The sequence below is a fragment of the Macrotis lagotis genome, chromosome 6 (genome assembly GCF_037893015.1).
Source record: "Macrotis lagotis isolate mMagLag1 chromosome 6, bilby.v1.9.chrom.fasta, whole genome shotgun sequence".
Taxonomy (NCBI): Eukaryota; Metazoa; Chordata; class Mammalia; order Peramelemorphia; family Peramelidae; genus Macrotis; species Macrotis lagotis.
This window is the reverse complement of record NC_133663.1, coordinates 131,791,744-131,815,834: the sequence shown is the minus strand read 5'-3', so window position 1 is coordinate 131,815,834 and position 24,091 is coordinate 131,791,744. Positions and strand designations below refer to the sequence as shown.

The following is a 24,091-nucleotide window of genomic DNA, read 5'->3' as shown; positions in this document are numbered from 1 at the left end:
CTCTAGGACTGTACAATCATACTGAGCTTACAAAGTGGTCACCCTATTCATCACATGTAACAAAAAGACTAGAAACTTAACTTTGCCTCATCCCACTGCAAATAAAGATTAGATGACACAGGTGCTACAAAGAAACTTCTCTGTGCAATCTATCTCATCAGCCTGGGCCTGTGATAAAATATTTATTTTAGTGATTTTAATGGTTTAATGTAGTTAAATTGTTGAAGCTTCAAGGTTCTTTTCCCACATTTGGAATGCAGTCAAAAACAACATTTTACTACTCCAGTGATAGATGCATATTGCAAATACTTCTTATATAATCTTGGGTAAAACATCATCCTTCTAGACCTCAGTTTCCTTGAGTATAAAATGAGAATGTCAATTTAAGTATTATAAAAGATCAACTAATCAAGATATCTCATAAGAATCATGAATTTGTTGTCCTACTTTCTTGGGTAAAAATCCTGCCATCAAAAATATAAAATTTCCAAATTCAAGGGGATAGAGAATTTTATTAGATCTGGATATTTTCATTCTATTCTAATATCTTCCAGAAGTAAATTTCTTTGCTATTTCCTTGTGTACACATATATACAAAGTACATACACACAGGAATATGCATAGATACATAAATGTCTTATATGTATAATATACATATGAGTGTGGTATATATATGTATGTTTCATGTGTGTACATACATATGTGCCGATAATTAACATTCCAATTCACTAATTACTGAATTGCAATTCAAGAAGTCCACATAAGTTCAAGTCTTAATTCTATAACAAATTTAGGGAGTTAAAATCATGGAACCCTTTTGAGGTTTGTTAAATTGTTTCCATTCTATTACACTAAAGAAAAATATGTTTGGTTATATTTCAAAGATTTGTACACTTAAGATAGGGTCAAAGTCAGAATAATGATTCTCAACAAATAAAGGAATAAATAGAACCTACTTTTTTTTACATTCTTTCTCCAAATATTATTTTTCATGGTTCTGTCCTGGGTTTTTAAAAAATATTTACCTGTTAACCTTTGTTTTGAATTACAAGAGTAAGGCCCTTCTCACTTTAACCTATTTCTTTTTGAGATAACTATAATAAAGGCATTGTGTTAGGTGAATAATTTTTCCTTTTGCACTAGTTTAAAAGAAGTTATTTTAAAATAACTAAATTCTTTGAGGTAAAGTCTGCTTTGTTTTTTGGCTTTCCATCTCTCAGTCCCTTCTAAGGGACTGATTATTAAATTTTGAATTTGTATAAGGGAAATAAGCATTGAAATGATTCAGGGCTACAACTTCAATAAAGAGGGATATTGGAAGAGTTTATCTACAGGGAATAAGTTGCTAAAGTCTGATGCAGAAAGGAGCTATATGAGTGGTGGAGAAATGGTCATTATTGCCTATATCAAGGTAATTAAGAATATTTCATTGTCATGCTCTAAACTGAAGCTTTCCTCATTTGGAAGAGGCAAGATTTATGGAGTTATTCTTATATTGCCAATGGGAAGTCAAAAAATGTCAAAAAAAAAACCCTCCCCAATATCACACAGCAAGTTAGCAGCAGACCTAGAAATAGAAGTGAATTACTGGGGGGGGGGGGGGGAAGAACATTTAAAATACTGAGAAAAAATAGAATTAAATATTAAATGGAAATCTGTCTTTTTGTCATTCTGATGATGTAGTAGAAATCTTAGAAATATTTCCTAATATTTAAATATGCAGGGAATCAGAGATTCTCCATACTGTAATTCTTTTTTAAATTTAATCTTTATTTATAATCCTTATTAATATGATATGAGTGGGAAGAAAAGATGTGATCTTATAGCATTAAAATCCTCCTTATTGAAGGGAGAAATTTGTCTATAATCTAGACATTGGCTGGAGAGGTTGTTGTAGCTTCTGATATGGGACACTGAAATGACCTTGTTAATTGTAGAAGTGTTACTACCCTATCATTGTCTTTATAAATATAAATGCAATTTTCAGAGATTTTTATTCTCATTTTACAGGAGGAAAAATTAAAAGAAAGGCTAGACCTACACAAAATGTTTGAACCCACAGCAATGATTTTCCATAAGGAGCTAAAGGTTAAGCTTAAAAAGGTGCTAAAAATAGGTATAGTGAGATCCAGACTACAGGGCTAGCCTGAGGCAAAATTGTCAAGTAGGGAAAATCTAGTCTTTGGAGTTTTCCTACTTCTCCTAGCTGTGCCCAATCTTTCCAGCCACTAGAGCCTGGAAGGAAAGTGTCAAACATGTGTTTCATTTCCCTTCAGGGTCTTGCTCTCAGATAGATGTCAAGAAAGGTGTTGGGTAGTAAACTGTAGGGATATTAGGTGATAAGGCTTAAAATTTCCCAGGAATATTTGCATCTTGGTCAGAGACTTTTAAGAGTCAGAGAAAAATAACTAAAATGGTGGAATAACAGGCAGGCGTGATTGAAAGGGGAAACAAGTATTTTAATGAAGTCTGAGGTAGAAGATTCAAAAAAAGCAAAGATATAGTACAAAGCAAAGAGGCAGGAGTCAAAAGAGAGAAAATGAAGCCAGCCAGTTTTAGTAAGGGGAAATACAATAAAAAGGACAAACAAGCTTTTCTCCTTTTAGTTGGGTGGGGTGGCTACTAAAGTCTTGAGGATTGCAAAAAAAAAAAGGGGGGATTGGAGTAGGGAAGAGGGTAGCAATAGATTCCCTTAAATTACACCTCATAGACATATGCCAAGCAAAAATAATAAGGCTGACCCAGCCAAATCATTGATAGACAATCAGGAAGTCTTAAATTCTTTACATTTAACAAATTTAAAATTTAAATTTAAGTGAAACTGGTATGGATTTTAAGACACTGAAAACCCAGAAACATGGGTATCAATTCAAAGTTCAGAAGAAATGTTAGTTATCCTTTCCTGATTCCTCCAGGTATTAGTATCTCTTCCCTTGTACATAGAAATCTGTCTACATGGTTTTTTTTCCCCCTAGAACATGATCCTAAGCTTCTAGAAGCAGTTGTTTTTGTACATTTTTTGTTTGCTTTTTTTTTGCAAAGCAATGAATTTAAGTGACTTTACCTAAGATCACACGGCTAGGTAATTATTGTGTCTGAATTTCTATTTGAACTCAGGTCCTCCTGACTTCAGGACTGGTGCTCTATCCACTGAGCCACCTAGCTGCCGATGTTTTTTGTATTTTTTATTGAAGGCCCTAAGTCTAGTCCTTGACACAGTGTAGCTTCGGAATGAATGAATTATTGAATATTTTGCCACTCTTTAGATTACATAAATGCCTTTAGAGGCAGTTTCATGACATATTGGAGTCAAGATTTGAATTCAAATAGATCCTTAGATAAGTATTAGCTGTGCAACTCTGGATGCATCATTTCCCTTTTGTCTGCCTTAGTTTCTTCAACTAAAAAAGAGAGCTAATAATACTATCTCCTTCCCAGGGCTATTTTAAGGATCAAATGAGATATCATTTGTAAAATACTTACCATGGAACTTAATTAATGCTTGCTTCCTTCTCTCTAAGTCACTAGACAAATAAATCTTGCCTCCCTCCCAGTAGTTCAGCATTCTTGCCATACCTACTGTAGTCTTTTATTTATATTGTGCTGCTAGAGGAGAAATTCTTGGACCGAAGTAAGATGGATCAGAGTGAAAGCATTCACCAAGAATGTTTTCATTAATTGAGACTATTCAGATATCATCATAGTTCACAAGGTTAACTAGCAAATCCTGTAGATACTAAAGTCTGGTTCTGGAAGGAATATGGTTGTAAAGTTGAATAAAATAGACTGCTGAGAAAAAAATAGGATAATTTTATTAGACTGGTGCTATGCCACCCAGCACCAGTGGAACTATAATTCCATACATAAGAGTTACCTACTGAAAAAGATTTGTCACCAAACTTTGGCTATACTAAAGGAATGTAGCTACCAGTTGTGGAGTTTTGATGCCATGTCACTAACCAAAGCCATAATACCTTGATATCTTGGGAAAGACCTGCATCTTAAAGGTCACTGTATCCAGAGCAACTCTGTAAGACCCATTTACTATATTGCCAGGCCACTATCTAAGACAGTTTTGGAAGAGGGAGTGAGAAGAATGTCTTTGCACAATATACCCCTCACTTTAATTAATATAATGTGTATGTCATGTCATCGCTCATTTGATGTCATGGTCTTCTTCAATTATGAAGAACAACAATCAATCATTCATTTAACATATAAAGAAACAAAACAATTTTATTTTATTTTTTCTTAGAAAAAAAAGCTGCTTTATAAACCCAAAGGGACTTCAAAATAGTTAAGCTTAGAATTTAGGATTATCAGAGACCTAGAATTATAGAATCATATAAGAATTACAAGAGATTTGAAAAAAAAGCATCTATTCCAAACCTCTTATTTTTACAGATGAGGAAACTGAGGACCTGAGAGATTAAGTTATTTGCCCAACATCACTCAACTGAGTTTCCAATATATATTTATTAATGTTGATTTGAATAACCCTAAAGAAATGCTTGTTATTGGCATGTTTACTTATGAAAAAAGTAAGTATAAAATTAGAAAAGGTACCTTTAAGTGACAGCCTTAAAAGATCCACTTAGGTTATAGGCAAAATGACAGTCTTCCTTACTGAGATGTACAGTAATAACCCAGGTTTATAGCTTACCTGCTCACCTCGGGAAATGGTAACAACAGCCGTTATTTTCCCTAGGAGCAATGCCTGTAACCATGTCATTCTCTGATAAATCATACCAATTGCATCTTATTATCACACCAATGGTTCAATTAACTCACATCACCACTCAATTTATCAAATTAAAAAGGAAGGGTTTTGTGTGTTCTGATAATTGTTTCATTAACATAAAACTAGTTAGGAATCACAAAGCTTCAGAATAGCTTTATATTGTCTGAGTGCTGTCTTGCTTCTGTCTCTCTTACATTGGCATGGCTCTTGCCTTCCATTAGTTGTCATTATTATTCTTTCATTAACATACATATGGCTATTGAATGTGGCAGGTTTTCACAGAAGACAAACACAAAATTATTGAGCAAAATGATATCCATAATTTTGAAATGCTGGGAATGTTTTTAAGCATCCAGAAGCTTTAAAATACGCATCTCCATCTGTTCAGTGGGATAGTTTAGTCCCTATACATGGATGGGATAATGAATGCAGGGAATCTTATATTAGAGTACAATCTTATATAAGAAACAATGTTCTTAAGAGACATCTCATTTTGATTTTAGACTATTTTTGGCCTAATTTTTAAGTGGGTGTGTATGCTTCCGCATAAATAGGAGTGGTCATGTAACCTAGCAACCTTAGATGACAAAAATTTCTATAAGACTTAGAAACTTAGGTTAAATGTTTCATGGATTCCAGCCCAACTATTCTCCAGATTCTGCTTGCTTACTAAAAGAGGTTCTCATTTAGATCAAAAAATACAAAAGTGGCATATATACCAAAATATTTATGGCACCACTTCAATGGTGACAAACAACTACAAACAAAATAGATATCCATTGTTTGATGAATACTTAAGAAAATCATGGTATATGAATGTGATGAGTAGTAAGAAACAATGAATATGAACAATGCTTGAAGTCATAGAAAGATGATTGATACAAAGGGAAATGCAAACCGAGAAATAATATGTAAATGGCTAGCTCTATGCAAATGAAAGAACAGCAAGAAACAATGAAATGGAATGTTATGCAATTAAAATGACTAAACTTGACCCTAAGGAAGAGATATAAGAATTTGCCAATCTCCCTCTTCTGCAAAGGTGGGGGATTATGACTGTGGGACATTGCATGTACTGTTAGTCTTGGCCAATATGTTTACCAATTTTGATGAAAATTTATTTTATTCCTTTTTTGGTTTTTTAATTATACATATTGGCTCTCTAGGGAAAGGGGAGGAATATATTAGGATATAAAGATGATATTTAAACATATCTTTAAAAATTTTCCTTTACATGTGAAAATATTCCAAATAACATACTATCATGTTTGATTTGTAGTTATTTTTCTACTTAAACTGATGAAATTATACTAATCCACCCTTTAACTCCCTGACTATACTCTTGTGGAAGTATCAAGTAGCAGGATTTTTCCATCATCAGTTCAACCCAACATGTCTAATAGTGAACTGATGTGCTATTTAATTTCCAAATATTGGCTTCCTTTCTTGATTTCTCTATTAATATTGCTATCATTATTGTTTTAAAAAAACCTTGAGCTTTTTTGATTCTTAATAACCCCTCTGACCAATGTCTCCCATCAGTATTCCTTTCCTGTATTCTATGCTTCTGTCCCTTCCTTTCCATTCCCACTAGTTATCCTTATTACAAATTGAACTTCCTGTCCCCATTCTCCTTGTCAATCAATCCTCCCCAATGCTATTAAATTGATGCTTAATTGATCGGTATCTAAGCACCGCTTTAAGTCCTTTATTTCCTTTCTCAAAAATCTTCACTGCTTTTCAACTATTATGGAATATAAAAGCCAAATTCCTTAGCCTAGAATAAAAAGTAAACTTTTATAAAGTAGTGTTAATCTACCTTTCCAGCTCTATTTACTAATTCTCTCTGTGTTCAATTCAATTAGTCCAGTCCAACTCATTTAATCATTGTTACTTCAACAGCTATGTGCTTTCCCATCTCTATATCGTTCATCTACATGTTGACTGATTGTCTTACTTTTCTTGACTTGTAGGCTCTCAACTGAGAAACCTTAGAATAACTCTATAGAGCAACATCCCCTATACTGAGACTGAATCTCATTTTACAGGCATGTAGTTTACAATCATAAAGGAGAAAGTTTTATTCCAAGAAAAAGAGAAGTAAAACCAGGCTACTCATTTCAAAGCTATTCATTCTAATTTCCTGCTGTCACTTAGAGTCCTAAAGATGAAGGTTTCTCAAACTAAGGCCATTCTACTACTTTCTGCTGGGAGCTCTAGACTCAGTGGAGTGGCTTTCTGTGATGCTAAGCACGTCAGGGATTGTTCTCTGTTGCTTTCTCTTGCCCCTAGGTGGTGAGCCCACAACAATGTTCTTGCTTCTTAGAATATTGCTATCTTTTGCAAAGGCAAGAAAGAAAGAAAAAAAAAAAAAACTCAAGAGCTCTCTGTCAGCATAAAATCAATCAAGATAAGAGTCCTCAAGGATTGTTGTATAGTTGGAGTTTAAGATCTCAACAGGACATTGATGGAAAATTGGGGTTTAAACAGACTAAAAGGAGAAATGGAATAGTTTTCTAGATAAGAGGAATAGAAACAATTAGAAATGGGAAAGCACAAGGCTATTTAGTTGTCTGTGATACAAGATTGGATGTGTGTGTGTATAATATTATGCACAAATGCAAATACATATTTCTTATCTACCCAAATAGGTGACAGAACCAGTGTGACACAGACCCAATCTCCAAATTAATGAAACCTCCATTCAAGTGTAGCCTCTGACACATTCTAACTGTGTGAACCTGGGAAAGTTGTTTGACCCTTCAGAGTTCCAAGTAATTCTGTAAGAACATGGGTTGTACAGAGTGTGCCAACTTGTATTGCTAGGGGAAGTTCTCCACCCTGAACCTCCATAAAGGAACTCCCTGCATCAGTGAAATTAGAGACATATTTCTATTCTAACTGAACAAAGGAAATCACCAAGTCTTCTGCTTTGGAAGACACACAAGGGGAGAATGGGAAAAGTGGTGGCTTGGAACCAGAACATCTGAGTGCTGGTCCAGTATCTGTTGCTTGCATCCTGTGTGACCCTAGTAAGTCCTTTAAACCTCTCTGAGTTAAAACTTCCTTATCTATAAAATGGGGATAACAATGTTTCCACTATTTAATTTACAAGTTGTTGTAAGGAAATTGGTTTATATGCCATTTTCTTCAAGATTAAAAATGAAGTCTTTGTATCTCTACAGCGCTTGGCAGTGAGTTGTTGTTCAATAAATGCACACACATATGTGTATGTTTACACACACGTGTGCTATATACGTGTGGCTGAATATCTCCATAAGTCATGTGTGCATACATATACCTATACACAAATATACACTTGAGTGTACATACATTCATGTGTATGTGTATATATTTATGTATTGTGCAAGTGTGTATATATGGAAACAGTTTGGGTTGTTACTTGCCCAGAGTCATGTAGGTAGTAAATGTGTACGGCTGAATTTGATTTGACTACTGACTCCAGGGATGCTACTCTATCTACTGTACTATCTAGATGCCCCCTCAACAAATGTTTGATGATTGATTGACAATCAGAATTCAGATAGCTAAATCTTACACACATGGATGTATTCACTTGATACAAACTGCATACAAATAAAAACAAACATAATGACTTCATAAAAAATGAAAATAGCAAAATTTATTTCTATATTTTAAACCCAAGCTCTTAAGTAGAAGTGCTTTCATTGGTTTATGTGATACTACCCATGAGACATGGAAAATATGCAATTCAATATTTTAATATAATCCATAACAAAGCCAATAGGCAACTGAAGATGGAAATGGTGAAAGTGACACTTTCAACACAATTAATCATTGGATTTATTTTTTAAAAAAATAAGGGTAATTCTGTATTTCTCTTTGATTTGATTTTTAAATTTCTTTCTAGAGGTACTTGAATAGGAATAACTCGGTTATTCCTAAATAAAAGCCATCCTATTACCTAGCACTACCCATCTTATTTAAATGTGAAACCACTACAGTTTAAGGGAGTCAGAGGATCAGGGATCAATCCCTACCTTCCACTTAATAGTTTGTGTAATTTTAGGGCAATGCATTTTATATCTCTGAATTTCCTTATCTAATAAAACAAAGGATGTCATATTAGTTGATCTCTTTATTTTTGCTTTGCTTTTTTTTTTAGGTTTTTTACAAGGCAAATGGGGTTAAGTGGCTTGCCCAAGGCCACACAGCTAGGTAATTATTAAATGTCTGAGACCGGATTTGAACCCAGGTACTCCAGACTCCAGAGCCAGTGCTTTATCCATTGTGCCACCTAGCCACCCCAATATGAGATGATCTCTAATGCTTTATTTTTCCTACTCTGAAATCCTATGTTACTGTATTGAGAGGCTCTATTGCTGCTCAAGTAGTCACTGACATACTCTCATATACATATATACATACATATACACACAAACATATATATTATATATTTGAACTGAGATGAATGGCTAACTAATTCATTTACAATCCAATGAATATCAGTTACTAAGTGATCAGTTATTAGTCATGTTGTTGTTGTTGTTGTTGTTGTTAGACCTTCTTTCTCAAAGAAGACCATGACATCAGGGAGGTGATGGCCATGACATGCAAGTGAATTGGATTTAAGTGAAGGAGAACTGAGCAAAGTCACCGTCTCATATTTTCCTCTGGAGTCATCTTGATCCAGTGACAAGATATGGATTAGGATGAATGGAAATGGATGTAGTGAGAAACATTGGCCTTTTTAAGCTAACAAGGTCTCAATTTGTCTGATGCAATGACCATTTAATGATTAAGGCTAGGTAAGAAATGAAGCCAAGAATGTCTTCTTTTAATAGTCACCTTGTAAATTGAGACTGAAGGGATCCATGCTACAAGTGGAAAACCGCCTAATCAGTCCTCTTATCAGGTAACACAGGTGATAAATCTCTATCTTCTGGTCACACCCAGATATGAAATTTGATTAAAATTCCATGTCCACATCAAAAAGATGTTGCTATTGTTTTAATTTAGCCTCAGTTAGATATGTTATGACAGGTTTCTGGCTAAGGTTTCCCTCTTACTCAAAGGTGTCATTTTATTCTCCATGTATCATGTAAGAAACCACTGGGGATCTAACTCATGATTTACTCTTTATCTATACCAGAGAGCAGCTTCAGTACTTCATTAATACAAGCTGATTTCCAATACTGCTTCTTTTGATTTGGATTTTAATATTTGCCTTGCTATCTCTGTGGCTGTTGTTGCCTTAACCCAGACATAAAAACCGACAGACAAGGAACCAGAAAGTGATTTTTCAATCATGCATAGACAGTCTCATTAGTCACTGGGAGGGAGGGGAAATGAGTTATTTTATTTTAATCTCTCCATCAAGCAAATATTGTGAAAGTTTTGTTTCTGCGTGCTTGTCAGTCCTGAAAGTACTTTTCTGGTGTACATGGAATTAAAACTGATTCCATGTCTTGAGATCTCCCTTTAGAAATTTATTTTAGGGCACCTGTGCTGGATTGCTGTTTTATGAGACAAGATAACAATTATTTTGTATGACAAGCAGGGTTTCTCATGAATTCCTGTTGTGTTGACAGTGAATGATTGATGGTGCTGAGGAACTAGCAAGGAAATAAAACTATAGCAAGAAAAAATTGAATTTTCTTCACCAAAAAGTCTCGATAGTGTGGAGACTTCCTTAGAAGTCTTCCCAATGAATCAGTAACTCACTCAGTGTGTAAACCAAGCAATAATGAAAAGGAACAGTGTCAAAGAAAGCTTTTAAAATCAATTTGTATCTTCTTGATGGCAAAGTACTGCTTGGAGATTTTTAAAAACAGAAGGAATAAAAAGGTCTCTTCCCACATAGCTCAGTGCAATGGGGGAGGGGAGTCCCCAGCAAAGGGCTGAAGGAACTAATGCAATCTGAAGTGTCCCTGGGTTGTGCTAGTAAGACTCCTGTTGACCTAACACCCATGAGGCTTGGAAGAGATAGATCTCAAGACTTTAAAGTGCTTTACATCAAAGCAAATAGGCAACTGAAGATGGAGAAAGGGTGGTGATGTCTCAAACACAATTACTAATTAGATTAAAAAAAAAAAAGAAGGGTAGTTCTGGTTGTCCCTTCAATTGATTTTTTTTTATTTTAGAGGAGCATGATTTCTAAGCTACAGTTATTCTTAAGTTTAATATTAATATCTTAATATTTCTGACTCCTGTTAAAAGAAAATCAAAATTCTAATACCCTGGACAGCTACATAGCTGTAAAGCAACCTTTTTTTTTTGAAGAGGGATGTTAAAATAGTTTATAGTAGCTCCTAGAGATAACATTTTAGCACTTGGATTTTTGTGAATGTACAAAGCTATGCTAGAATCCATTTAAAAAAAAGTTCAATGTCTTAGATCTGATAGAGAGAAAAAGAAGAAATGCCTTGAAGTAAGAAGACCTGAATTAATATCCTGCTTCTGTCATTTTTCTACCAGATAAACTTAGGCAAGTCAATTAACTGCTGTGGTCAAAGTTTCCTCATCTACAAAATGAAGTAGTTTGACTAGATGGCTTTAAGTTCCCTTTAAGCTCTGGGTCTACAATTACTGTGGGTACACACACACACACACACACAAACACACACACACACACAAACACACATACACACATACATTTATATTTATATTTACATAAAACCACTCTTTAAAACACCTAATTAGTAATTGTACTTGAGACACACCCTTACAGTTCTAGATAACTGATTACACACACACACAGAGAAATAGAGATATATATATAGCTATACAAATATATGAAAGTATATATACATTCATGCATTTATACATATATACTTGCCTATATATATACACATAGATATAGATATAAACACATCTTTACAAATATGTATATGGATATATGAATGTATGCATTTATATGCATATATACATATATGCATGCATTTATACAAAAATGCACATGCATATACATGTATATATAAACACACATCATTTTGAAAGTCTAATTAGAAATATATTTGAGATATCTCTAGATTTATTACTGTATATACACAGACACACATGTAAAATTATACTTTAAAAAAATCTAATGGGTAATTATGTTTGAGACATCATCCTTGCCAAGCTAGATTCATGATTGCTCTATGTATATGTGAATCTATACATGCATACATATGCATACATACATATATATAACCACCCTTGAAAAAATGAATTGTTAATTATATTTGAGACATCACCTTTACAGAATTATGATTTCTATATACACACACACACGCACACTCACTTAAAGTCATTTTTTAAAAAAAAGTTTAATGAATAATTATGTTTGAGATATTATCCCTGGAGCTCTATATTTATGATTACTGCACAAATATACATACATATATATATATATATATATATATATATATATACACACACACAAATATACATGTTTGTCGACATACACTATCTAGATGACTAGTTTTCTAAAACCACCCGTCTTTTTTAAAAGCCTAATTAGTCATTGAGTTTGAGACATCACCACTCCTTGCATCTTTAGCTATTTGCTTTGATGTGAAGTACTTTAAAGTCTTTCAGGCCTCATGGGTGTTAGGTCATATTCAGAGTCTTACTAACCCAAACCAGGGACATTTCAGATTGCAATAGTTCTTTTATTCTTTTAGCCCTTTGCTAAGGACTCCGCTCCTGAGAGAGAGAGAGAGAGAGAGAGAGAGAGAGAGAGAGAGAGAGAGAGAGAGAGAGAGAGAAAGACAGAGAGAGACAGAGACAGAGACAGAGACAGAGAGACAGAGAGAGAGGCAGATAGAGATGTAAATAATAACCATAGAATCATAGATCTAGAGCTGGAAGGAACCTTTTGTGTATATATACCATATCTATACAAAATTGTATCTAAAAAATGAGATTTGTCTAAATGACTTCTTAGGTCATTTTCAGAGTGAGATCTATTTTCCTCCAAACTTCTGATTATGATATATTCTGGGCATATATCACATATGAAATATAATAACTCTCAGAACATGTTATAATGAGACCTCCATAAAAATACTATAACATTTTTTCCAGTAACATAAACTAATAAGGTAGCTTTTGATTGAAATAGATGAAAGTCTAAGCAAAGAAGAAAATAAAAGTACAATTTATAAAGATGACAATTTCTACATAAGAAAGGGCCAAAAAGACAGTAAACGGTTTATCTACATGTTGTATCTCTGTTTTTACATTTAACTAATTTATTTTCATATTACTACAATAGTCTTGTTCTAAAAGTAGCTATACTCCTTCTCCCCTCAACAAAGAGAAATCTCAAGAAAAATAAAGTGAGAGAAAAAATGTACTTCAGTCTGTGTTCAGATAAAAAAATGGTTAGATGGCACAGAGTAGGTGTCTATGCCTTAACCATAGATGTGTTATAAAGATCACTAGGATCTCTTCCATCCTTTTCAAAGGGAGTGCTAACCTCTCCTTTCATGCAAAACATACCATTTCTATTTGCTGAACATATTTCTTTTTAAAACATGTATAAATATTGAAAATTTCCCATTTTTCTTTTTTTGTTTTTCATTTTTCTATCTTGGAAATATTATGATGACATTAAAGATCTCTATTTTTCTGCTTCAGATTTCCCATTATCCCGTGTTTCCCAGTGGGAATGACTTGTGTTGCATCATCCATTTAATGCTTTAACAATTGGTTCTCCTTATCTCACCTAGTCTAGAAAGGGAGCAGTCACTCATAGACCAGATCCCCATACTAATCAGCATGGAAGCTATGACCTATTCAGTTTCCAACCTAAGCCATTTCACAGATACTTAGACTCCCATTCTCTGGGGCTTGCCATATTGATATTGGACTTAATTGGGACATCTGAAAGACCTAAGTCCTATGACAGATTAAAACTCCTGTTTCAATTAAATATTACCCTAATAGGTTGTGTTAGTGGGGGAAATATTTAGTCCATATATTCTTGAAGATTCTTTTGTGACCCAATGGCCTGAGTAGAAGGACAGCTAAGAGTGGATAGGCATGGGCACTGTACAAAGTACTTCTATCTTATGTTCTCTAGACCTCAGTTTCTCATCTATAAAATAGAAATAGAAACAGGGTCTTCATCAAAAGGTTATGATGAGGATTGAAGGAGATGTGTCAAGCACTCCGATAACCCTCAAGTACTATAGAAATGTCAGTTATTGCTAAATTGTCCTGGGATATATGTCTTGGTAATAAATTGTATACTGACTATAAACTCATTTCTGGGTACGTGTTTCCTGTTACTGCAGAGGATTCAGGTATATAATCTCAAAACCCTCCAATAATGAGGTTCAGTACCTGCCATCTGAAATAAGATTAGCAACACTTCAAAGCAGTGCTTGGGCATCTGGGAGAACAGGTGTTTGGCATTCTGGATGGATGGGCGGGTTCTTTCTTGGTGGTCATCACTTCCCAAATGACAGGCTTCGAAAGCCTTCCCGCACCTCCTGTGACAACATTGCACAGTGTTTAACTCTGCTAATTGGCAGGTGCTGTGATGTCACTCCCTAAAGTGCCACTTCTGGGAGTGATGTAAAAGCACCGGGCCCCCTAATAGAGCAGAGCGCCTGTGGGCAGGTCAGGCACAGGACTAGGGGTAGGGGTTTGGGGAGGGGGGAGATGGATGAGAAGGCACCAGCTGCTATTTAGTTAGTATCCTCTCTTCTCACCATCTGCTTTTAAACATCAACTTGAGGGTGGGGGTTTGGGGGGGGGGGCTGCCTGGGGCCTTAAACATCTAAATACTTAATCAATTCTGCCATCTAGTGACCAAGAACCGATCAGCATGCTATTTAGTAGAAGCTTTCCTTCCAAGCTTGATCTTATTGATTGGCAGATATTTATGCTAAGTGCCTGGGTGGGGGGGGGGGGGCAGTTAGTGGTGGGCGAAAAGGAAAGGGAGGAGGGATTCCATAACCCTCTCATAAGAAAAGTAATCACTGGACCAAGAAAATAAAAAAAAAAAATTATAAAGGAACGGTTCCTGGGGCTGCCCCTCTAGAAAAGCAGGCAGGTAGGTATCATGCTGGGCTGTGCAGCTTCAGATCAGCAGAGGCAGCAGCAGGGACTGAGACCACCTGTTAAGCAAAAATCCAAAAATCTTCAAAGACCTTGCAGTGCCAAAAACCTGTGAAGAGAATCCCCCTGGACTAAAGACATCTTTGAAGACAGCCCCTCGTTAACACTGCTCCTTCCTTCTATGGAAAGCTAGACCTCTCCAATCCTGGGTCTAGAGCTGATTTTTTGTTAAAGAAAAGAAAAAAAAGATGATTTGTTTTAAAGGTGGAAAAAAAAAGATTATTATTCTACAGATTCCTTGAAGGAAAAGGGGGGGGGGCAGGCACAGTGAATGACTCCTCCTCGTTCAAGTGATTCTGTTCCACCTAGAATTGCTTTTAATGACTGATCTCAGATGCTAATGAGATAAATACTTTTAGTTAGCAAGCAAGTGTGATGATGGCTAGACTCACAATACTTTGTGAGTGTGATTGAGACTGCTTCTCTTTGCAACTGTGAATGGCAGTTGTCAAGATGGTCTTTGTTTTGAATTGCATTCTCTGGAAGGCTCCTCAAATAAATGGCTGGTGGTTGGCTGGTAGAAGACCTGATGGAAATTAGGAATAAAATTCTGATAAAAACTACATTGGTTGAGTTTTCTATAGTCTTCCCCCAAAACTAAGTACTCTGCAAGATCTTTACACTTATTTTCATCCTGATTCTTAACTGTATGACCTTCTAACATAGGTCAACCTCTCAGACTTTTTCAAAATGTTTGCAACACAACTCCTTGAGCACAGTTATCAAATTATTCCTCAAATTAGAGCCAAAAAAATTAGTCATTCAAACACTTCAAAACAAGAAAGGTTAGAATCTTAGTCCTGCTCCATCACCCTAGACAGCCTATCAAGCTGCCCAGCCCCACCATCTGTTTCGAATACGTTTTGTGTCATTGTAGGACTGCTGCTGTGATTTTTAAAAAATGTTTATTGTGAGCTCACTATGTGCTACCTAGGAGATTCAGAGTACCCATACATTGCAGTCCCTTTGCTCCAGAAGTTAATATTATGGTATAAGCTCCTCCAACTATAGTATGTTCAACAAAATGTGTAGCATCACAGAAGACACCTTAGACATGATTTGTCTAAGTCATTTTAGGGATGAGAAATCAGAAGTCCTGTTGGGGGCGGGGGGAAGAGGCTTGGCGGTCGCTTAGAGGGGAAACATAATCACCTTATAAGGGAATGTTACAGAACTCGGCCCCTCATTGAGTAAGAGTTCATGGGAGGGAGGAGAGAGGGGATAAAAGGGTCTGCTGAGAGGTTGGGGGGAAGAAGCGGGAATGTGATCACAGAAGAATAAAGACTCATTACCCACCTCAGGCGCTCTGTCTGGTTCTTCCCCCATCAAAGAGTGGGGGCCGGAGGTACCCCGAAGACTCACCACGCGTTGGACTGGTGAGTAAGAGGACGGACTAGCATTAAGAAGCCGGCGTTGTAAATAAAAACCCGGCAAGTGGTGCCGAAACCCGGGACCTGATTTTGCTAGGGAACGTCTGAATCCGCTGGTCGGATTCTCCAGACAGCCTCGGTCGTTTCTGACCGGGAGGAAGGAGAGGGCGTTTACTCTCAGATATTGCCTGAGGGACATATCCCTATTGTGTTGACTATGCTTTCTTTCTCTCCCCTTTCTCCTTCTACTCTAATCACGCTCCTTGCCGTGCTGGCCTGTCTGATTGTGCCCTGCTGCCTCCTTCTCTTTTGCCGAACGGGAACTTTCCAGTTCTGCCACCTGTTAGGATTGCAGCCTCGGCTAGTAGACAGCATGGGGGGCCGGAATAGTATTCCCGCCTTTGAGCCGGAGGAAAAAGAGGCCGTTGCAGGGCAGCTTTATAAACTCTGCGCTAAGCATGGCCGTAAATTACCTATCAAGACGTGCCGTGCTTTTGTTGAGAATATCTGGAACATCTGCCCTTGGGTGCAACATAGTGGGATCCAACCAGATAAATGGAAGGTGGTAGGGCAGCAGATGGCCTCCTATAATGACACCTGCCCGGGAAAACTGACCCCCAAGGATTTTACAGTGTATAAGATAGTGGATGCAGCCCTGCATCCCCAGAAGGTGACTTTAGCACGAACAATCAGCACTCAGGTGGGTAGCTCGTTGGCGGGATCGGATTCAGAGAGCTCAGAGGAAGAGGGAAGGCCACTCCCTCCCCTGTATCCGTGGGAGGAACTTAGAAGAAACAATGGGGGAACAAGGGGCCCCCAGGGAGAAGATTCAGGGCCGGAAGTTTCCGAGCGCGGGGAGGGAGGGGTGCAAACAGCCCTCAGGGGTGGCAGGAAGAGGAGCGTGAGTAGGTGGGACCGGGAGGCTGCTGATGAGGAGGGAGAAGTCCGCGCTGATTGGACAGCTGCCGCGCCCCAGGCTTGGCGGCCCAGCCAGGAAACAGAGGCAAAAAATCCCCCGTGTTCCTTGTCCGCCCTTCAGAGATCCCCTCAAGGGCTCCGCCCATCCGGCCTACTTGCCACCAGTGCCTCCATAGCAATAGAGAAAGGGGAGGAGGTGGACTGGGATGACTGGGGCCTCTACCCGGTATTTACGGACCCCCTTACCGGAGCCCGAGACTACCGCCCTGTCCCTTTTAAGATGCTTAAGGAACTTAAGGAGGCCGTGACTAAATACGGCCCAAACTCCCCTTATGTAAAAAGACTGATGCAAAACCTCTTTGCTACGCACCCTTGGACCCCTGCTGACTTTGACGAAATTGCAGCCGCTTGCCTAGATGCCTCCTTATATTTAGCTTTTAAGGCTCAGGCCCGCAGAGAGGCCTCTAAGCTGGCAAAATCCCGGGGTTATACTCCCCTGGATTTAGCCATTGACCTCCTGTGTGGAACTGGAGCCTATACTGACCCTGCTGTTCAGGCCCAGTATGGCCAGTTTGAGCTAGAGACTGTTAAAGAAACACATGTTGCAGCTTGGGATAAGATTGGAGCCATGAAAGGGGGGAGAGCCACACAGAAGTTGGTTGGGCTGAAGCAGAGAGCAGATCAGACACCCCTCTCATTTGTGAACGAGGTTAAAGAGACAGTGACTCGTATAATGGGAGACACCCCGGGATCTGATCTACTTATGAGACAATTGATTAAAGAGGGTCTTTGCCCCAAAGGGATCGCAGCTATTAGCAGCCTTCCCCCCGACGCTTCATTAGAAGGAATTGTTGACAAATTGCTGGACATGCCCAGCGAGGATTCAATTCAAGCCTTAGTGACTGCCATGGAGAACCGGGAGGATAGCCTCCTGACCGCCCTTCACGGTATGCAGGTGAGACCCACCTGTTTTGGGTGCGGAAAGCCAGGGCACCTCAAAGCACAGTGCAGGCAGCGGCCCCCCTCCACTTCAGTTCCGACCTGTTATTCCTGTGGAAAGCCAGGTCACATAGCCAGGTTCTGCCGATCCAAAGGGAAGTCGGGAAAAGGGAAAGGGAGGGGCCCGGCCGCGGGGCCCCCCCCGTGCTCGAAGACAGCGGCCCCATTACTGTGACTATCCCCGTGAGGGTTGACTATAGAGAAGGGACACAGCAGAGAGAGATCGGGCCTTGGGAAACCTCGATGATTCCCATTGAGCTAAGTATTTTCCCAGCGCTCATCACAGGGGCTGAGAGATGTGTGGACTTAGTCACCCATACCCAGGTCATTTTTGGTCCCGGAAGTCCCACATCCGTAAGGGTCACAAACCCCCACCCCTTTCCCACCTTGGTAAAACAGGGCCAAGAGGTGGGAAAGGCGCTGCCCTTGCGGACCCCTCCCGCTCATGTGAACTGGGTCCACCCGGTCAGCTCTGGGCGACCACTGTTAACCGTCACGGTGGAAAATCAGAAGCTCGAAGGGATAATTGACACTGGAGCCGATTGCTCTGTCATAAATAGGGGACAGTGGAGGCGCGAGTGGCCACTCCTACAGAGCCCTCAAGCAGTGACGGGGGTGGGGGGCAATAGATCCGCCATGAAAGCAGCACACGCCCTACGGTGGTCAGCTTTGGAAGAATCTGGACTCTTCACCCCACTGTGCCTACCCGACCTCCCTTATGCATTATGGGGTAGAGATATCTTGAGCCAGCTTAACCTGACACTTGCCACCCCTGATAGCCTGCGGGGAAATTAATTGGGGCCACTCTAGAGATGAGCTTTTCCCCCCGAATAACATGGATTAATAAGAAACCTATTTGGGTTGAGCAGTGGCCCCTGACAAAAGAAAAGCTCATCGCCCTCACAGACATAGTAATGACCCTCCTGCACGAGAACAAAGTGGAACCGTCCCTTAGCCCGTATAACTCCCCCGTCTTTGTCATAAAAAAGAAAGGGGGGAATTGGAGAATGTTGATTGATCTTCGGGCAGTAAATGCCAACATGGTACCCATGGGTACCCTCCAACCTGGTCTCCCTATGCCCACTGCAGTCCCGCAAGGGTGGACTATTATAGTGATTGATGTTAAAGACTGCTTCTATAGCATTCCCCTCCACCCGGAGGACAAAGAAAAATTTGCCTTTTCCCTCCCCGCGATCAATTTCCAAGCCCCCAGTAAACGTTATCAGTTCACCGTCCTACCTCAGGGAATGGCCAATAGCCCCACCCTGTGCCAGCTTTACATGGATACTCTGCTACATCCTATCTTTTTAAACAGAAAGGGGGAGTTGGCAGGTCACTGACCCATTCAGACCTGTCTCAGGTACTATTTACCATGAATTTCCTACAAGTCAGGGATGACGGCACTACAGCCGCCCAGAGATTTTTCTCCCCAAAAGGACATGCTAAGAAAGAACCAACGCTCCTGCCCTCTCCCACCAAGGCCCTACCAGGCTCTAAAGTCATGTGGAGAGATGAAGAGGGAGGTTGGCATGGCCCTGTAACGGTAAAGAACAGAAGACAGGGCCACCTGTCATTTCATCCCGAGGATAAGATAGAAGAGCCAGAAAGATGGCTCCCTGTTTACAAGATAAGAGACCTTGATTAATGCCCAACCCTACGGGGTGAGAGGAATTTCTTTCTTTTTCAGGCCTTCTGATCATCGTAGGGATCCTTGGAGGTGCTCCATCTGAAGGAAATCCGACATGGGGAATACTCCGAGTTATTCCCTCTCCCCTTCCGGTAGCACGGACCAATACATCGATGGGGCTCCCTTCTGCCTCGGTGGGGCCCCCTCATGTGTGGCCACAGGGGAAAAACATCGAGGATCCCATACCATGGAGGGATTGCCAGATGGCGGGAGGATACCCCCTTGAGGGTGAACAAGGACGCTGATTCTGGGAATCACCCTACTTGTTGTCTGTTTCTGCCGCCTAGCTAGGCGACAGAGGGGCTATATGCTTCTTACTCAGAAAGCCTTCATGGCCATGGAGACGGAGGAGGATCCCCAAGTCTGGCTAGCCGCCATGCATGACATGTGACACCTAGGGGTAAGACGAGGTAAACCCCAAGACGGGCAACTTCTCCTGACCCAGCCACCTAAGACGGGCAAGGTCCTGGGTTGAAGGAGATGACCTAAGACAGGGTTCCTCGCCCCCGGCGGATCCCCAAGTCTGGCTAGCCGCCATGCATGACATGTGACACCTAGGGGTAAGACGAGGTAAACCCCAAGACGGGCAACTTCTCCTCACCCAGCCACCTAAGACAGGCCCTGAGGGTGTCGGGCGCCTAGGACGGGCAAGGTCCTGGGTTGAAGGAGATGACCTAAGACAGGGTTCCTCGCCCCCGGCTATCAGAGGCCAGTAGAAATGACACCGCTTAAGGCTAACCTCAGCACCGCTTAAGGTCACACCAAGTGATAACCTTGTAAAACAGAAAGGGGGAGATGTTGGGGGCGGGGGGAAGAGGCTTGGCGGTCGCTTAGAGGGGAAACATAATCACCTTATAAGGGAATGTTACAGAACTCGGCCCCTCATTGAGTAAGAGTTCATGGGAGGGAGGAGAGAGGGGATAAAAGGGTCTGCTGAGAGGTTGGGGGGAAGAAGCGGGAATGTGATCACAGAAGAATAAAGACTCATTACCCACCTCAGGCGCTCTGTCTGGTTCTTCCCCCATCAAAGAGTGGGGGCCGGAGGTACCCCGAAGACTCACCACGCGTTGGACTGGTGAGTAAGAGGACGGACTAGCATTAAGAAGCCGGCGTTGTAAATAAAAACCCGGCAAAGTCCAACTGGTCAAAGTCACATATCAAGTCAAGATTAGAGATGAAAGGTCCTTACTCCTAATGCAGGATTTTTCATCAAAATTCTACTATTTTCCTAAGAAATTTCTTCCTTTTTGACCTTTCTCCATCTCTTCTTTGCTCTTCTTTTTTTTTCTTTCTTCCCTCTTTCTCACTCTCTTTTCCTTCCTCCCAACCTCCTCCATTTCTCATTCCCTCCTTCTTCTCTTTCTTCTCTTCCTCCTTTCTGAAACATGTCTGAAAGAGGTGGTTACCAGACTGATACAAATTTCTACTTTCATTTCCTCCTATCCATCTTTAAGATGAATTTGTAAACAGTCAAGTTTGAGTAAAATAGAGTCAACCTCAGAATCAGGACCCTAACACAAACTGGTTATTTTAAAACGCACTCAAGATGCTTCAACACCAAACCTAATTCTGCCATTTAGAATTCTTAATTTTTTTCTCATATTCTAATCTTCTGGTATCACTAAACTAAGACTTTTTTCATGTAACATGAATGGTCACTTTTATATATCTACATTTTATCTGACTGAGACCCTTTAAATTCTATATTTCTGATCTAAAATTAGTCTCAGTCTCTAGCTAATAGTTATAAATCTGAATGTTGGCTCAGTATGTAAAAAATGTCAGTCTGTCATATCAAGGCCTGTTTCCTACATCTAAAATGTTGACTTGTTAATACTACATAGTCAACTCAGTGATAGCACCAATAAATTCCTTTACCTAGATTACCAAACCACAAGATAAGAGACATCTTGGATGATGAGAAATCAATCCTATGGCTATTTGTAAACATTTCTTCTCTAGTCTAAGTGGGATTCTTATCAATAGGAATTTGAAGTAAATATAAGTTATGAGAGGATCATATTGTAGAACTATGTCAACTATCTGAAATCTGATTGGTTACCTGACCAGTTTTATGATTCTTTGTCTTTTCTGTATAAAATGCCCCCCAAATTTTGTCTCAAGGGTGGCATTTGTAAGGTTATCATCCATCCATGGGTTTTTGGTAAGATCTTAGAGAATAAAATTTCATTTATAAAACTAACTTTATTTCATTTTTAACCTAAGAAAATTATGATTAACAATTTGTTCAAGACTGGTTCACTTTAAAAACCATGTTCAACTTTCAGAAATAAGGTAAATAAATCTTTATCCCTAAAATAAAAACAATAAAAAAAGTTCCAGTCTCATTTAGTGACCAGTTTTAGCTTTTTGTGCTTGTTTCTGATCTTACTTTGCATTCATTGGTTCTTACAAGGATGGTATTAAAAAAAAAAAAGCAGAAAACCACTGATTCTTACAATGCTAGGAGAGGATAAAAAATTCATAAACTTGATAAGCTCTGAAGAGTAAAACCAGATCTTCAGCCCCTCTTTCATTTCTTTTCTTTCCTTCTTTCTTTCTTCTTTCCTTCCTTCTTCTTTCTTTCTTTTTTCTTTCTTCCCGTCTTTCTTTTCATCTTTCTCAGGAAGAAGTTAGTGTTATTATGGACTTAAGAAAATTAATAATACATTCAAAAAATGGTTTGTTTCTTTCCTGAGACTTTAAACAAAATATACTTACTACTTCCCAGTTCTCACTCTCTTCAGAGCAGAGATTCCACAAGTTTCACAAAGTTATCTCTGCTACTCGAAATAGAGGTAACATAAGTGAAGTTTTAAATGGGTTGTTTTCTGATTCTTAACTTCTGAGAAAAATAATCAAACAATGCTTATCGCAAGGGCCAATGCTAATACCAGCACAGAGAGCCTCTCTAAGATTCATTTGGTATTTAAATTAGGGGAGGACCCATGTTCCCTCGAAAATAGCAGTCTTCTCCTAGACACAGGGGATTCACTCTGTTAAATGGCAATACTGAGGATGCAGCAATTGTAGAAATGGCCCACTATTGCGTAGTAGCTAATATGTGAAGGGATACCCGCAGATGCTGTGATACTAGAGACACTAGCTAGTCTAGGATCGGGTTTTAGAAAGTGGCCAACGCCAGATGCTTCCGAGGGGGACAGCATAAAATTCCCATTATATGCTTAATTGTGCATATTACTTCAAGTGGATAGGGATTTTTCCTGACCCCAGCTGGTGATCACAAGATGCCCTGGAGCGGGTTGCATTCAGACACCCTGAATTTAGTGCCTTTTCTCAGAGTTTTAGGGGGATGGAAATGTGAGGCCCCTAAGCTTCCCATACACAAAGGAGAGCAAACGACCCCCCCTCCTAATGAATTCCACGGATTCACGAGCGTGAAAACCAGCGAGCACACCCATACACACACACACACACACACACACACACATACACACACACACACACACACACACACACACACACACACACACACACACGTATGTACGCACCCACCAGGCTGTTAACAAGAGGGAGGACTGTCTGATTGACCACAGACCTCTGCTATGTAAGCAAACAGGAGCAGGCTAATCAGAGTTCTGAGCACGCCAGCATTTGGAGATCCTGTATTTAGATAACGAATTTTCAGGATTGTGTTTCCCCAACACTACTCCTGCCAGACACTACCTGTCTGGTGGGGACTAGGTAGCTTTCTGCTTTGGAGCCACAGGAGAAACAGTAGCTGACTTCCCTAGACTACTAGTGATGTCTTTTCAGTGTAATCTATCGTGGAATGGTATGTGTATATCTTAGAGCATTCCATGGAAACCACCAGTTAAAAGTATTCTGGATCCCCTTCCACAGAAGCTTCTCTGGTCTCCTCAATTAGTGTCTCCCCAACCAGAAAAAAAAAATTACTTAGTATTTATCTGATTTAGACAAATAGAAGTTGTGTGACATGGTTGCTAGAGAGACATTCTCAAAGCCAACTAAGACTTAAGAGTTAAGTCCCACTTGAGATATATGGACCATATGATTCTAGGTAAGTCATTTAGATTTTCAGTACTCTTCCAGTAATATCTGTCGTACAGTATGCATTTAACAAATACTAGATGACTGACTAGGCAATTCTAAAAGTACAAATTAAAGAGAAGTAGCCAACCAGTATTGGTTGAGGGAGCTACCTCACCTAGACATTCTCCATGCTTGTAAAATCACAGACTTATCCTTATGATGATATTTCTCTCCCAATAAAAATGTGAGCTCCTTGAGGGCAGGGAC

General features: G+C 39.3%; 1 non-coding gene across 1 annotated transcript; it reads right to left on the bottom strand.

The window, feature by feature from the left end:
* Window positions 1-13,081: 13,081 nt before the first annotated feature.
* On the bottom strand, window positions 13,082-13,206 carry LOC141492416 (U6atac minor spliceosomal RNA). The gene has a single exon (XR_012469893.1). It is a non-coding gene; the product is annotated as a U6atac minor spliceosomal RNA (small nuclear RNA).
* Window positions 13,207-24,091: the final 10,885 nt, after the last annotated feature.